Below are 2,077 nucleotides of genomic sequence, written 5' to 3' on the forward strand. Positions count from 1 at the left end.
CATTAGTAAATAACAGAAAAGAAACGAAAGAGTAACAAAAGCAAATGAAAATATAAACACGACTTCAATAAATATTTTCGCCATTTGACCTGGATGATAACAAAATTTAGAAATAAAAAAATTTCTCATTTTCGAAAAACGGTAATGCGCTAATACTCATCATCTGCGTCAGTGTGTAATATACATACATACATATATATATATATATATATATATATATATATATATATATATATATATATATATATATATATATATATATATACACATATATATGTGTGTGTATCTGTGTATCTGTGTGTAAATATATATTTATGTATATATATATACATATGCATATAAATATATATATATATATATATATATATATATATATATATATATATATATATATATATATATATATACATACACATATACGTACACGTACATAGATAAACATGTGTGTGTGTATATAATAAATTTTCTATTTCGCTGAGTCTGTAAAAATATGACGTGAACATTTTATTATTAATAATATCATCTTTATCTGTATTACTCTTAAGTATTCAGTAAGCAAATATTTATCTTGTAACAGAAATCAATAAGAAATAAAATACACAATATAAGTAAAGATTATTAGAAATTGAATTAAAAAGAAAGGAAACAAAAAGAAACTTTTGCATGATTTCTTTTTTAACTTTCAATTGCTCTTGAGTGTAATGCTTGTTATTCTTTTAACACTGCTTTGTTTGCTTTCCAGCAGGTTTTTTTTAAGTCAGTCATATGTAATGGCTTGCAACTCTTTTGCTCTGTTCAATCGCGCAGGCACGGTACTTTGAGCATGTGTCTTCTGCTTAGCCTCGGAACAACCAAAACCTTGTAAGCGCAATTTGGTAGATAGAAACTATGTGAAAGACCATCCTCGGATGAAAGACTTAATCTAACATCATCATTATTATCATTCGCAACCATTAGAATTATGTCCGAGTCCTAAGATTCTTCGGGCTGTTTACTCGGTTTCCACGGTATATGAGTAATCGAGATCACAACATTTTCCTTGAACAGGATGCCAGTCTGCTGCAGGGTTACTCAAGAATACAACACACCTCTCGATCCAGAAGTCGAAACTACGATCTTCAGATCATGAGTGCAACACACTAACCAGTAGGCCATGCGCCTCCCTTAATCCATCTCACGGTTTAATATCAGCAGCGGCCCTTTAGTGGTGCATTTAAATGAGTAAATTTATTGTAAGCATTCGGGGGACAGGTTTTCAGTTAAAGGTTGACTGCCTACCTTTCTTCCACTAATTTTGTGGGCCGTGTTAAACAGATCATGGACGTTGTTCTTCCTCTGAATTATTGAAAAGAAAAAGCAGTAAAGTTGTCGTGTGTGTGTGTGTGTGTGTGTGTGTGTGTGTGCGCGCGCGCGCTGGCGTGTGATCCTTTCTCAACGCATGTTACTGGGGACCTAACATGAATCAACTATCCTACATTGGTTACATATAGCAATTCATTTTGCATAAATCCTTTTGTAAACAATATTAAGTATTTATAAGTAATAATAACAGTTCTGATGGAAGACAAATCATTTAAACGGACGTAATTTAATGATGGAGAATAAATTGCTTCACATTCAAAGCCTTTGTAACTCAAAACTATATTACAATGGAGAACAAAGTTTTTGTTGTCTGGTCTTGGAGACATGTTTCTTAATAATATTAGGGTGCTGGTTTCAAAACTGAAATCTATTTTGCTCTATCACGTCAAGATTTTTCACAAAACGAAATGAAAAATGCCCATTTTTCAACAGCTCAGGTATTGTCACCATTTCTAGGGATAGATTTGGCTTCATCAAATGTGGACCCGTGTATGGAGCTTGATATAACTTTGAAAACATAGCTTTCCAATATCATTTAAAGCAAATGCAACTACAAAAGGAAAACAAAAGTCACAATTTAAGTTTCTTCAGTGAATAAAAACCATCAAATTCAAGCATCTTTCACTATTTGCCATCTAACCAGCTTAAAATGTGAAGATGATGACAGAAATGTCCTTTATTCCTACCTTTCTTCCACTAATTTTGTGGGCCGTGT

General features: G+C 32.1%; 1 protein-coding gene across 1 annotated transcript in view; it reads left to right on the top strand.

The window, feature by feature from the left end:
- LOC106867180 (angiopoietin-related protein 7) overlaps positions 1-656 on the top strand; it is a 115,006-nt gene extending 114,350 nt beyond the window's left edge. The window contains exon 3 of the mRNA XM_014911981.3: positions 1-656. This exon is cut by the window's left edge and continues 4,628 nt beyond it. The gene's annotated coding sequence lies outside the window, so the exon portion shown is untranslated.
- Positions 657-2,077: the final 1,421 nt, after the last annotated feature.

The sequence above is a fragment of the Octopus bimaculoides genome, chromosome 2 (genome assembly GCF_046866305.1).
Source record: "Octopus bimaculoides isolate indiv1 chromosome 2, ASM4686630v1, whole genome shotgun sequence".
Taxonomy (NCBI): Eukaryota; Metazoa; Mollusca; class Cephalopoda; order Octopoda; family Octopodidae; genus Octopus; species Octopus bimaculoides.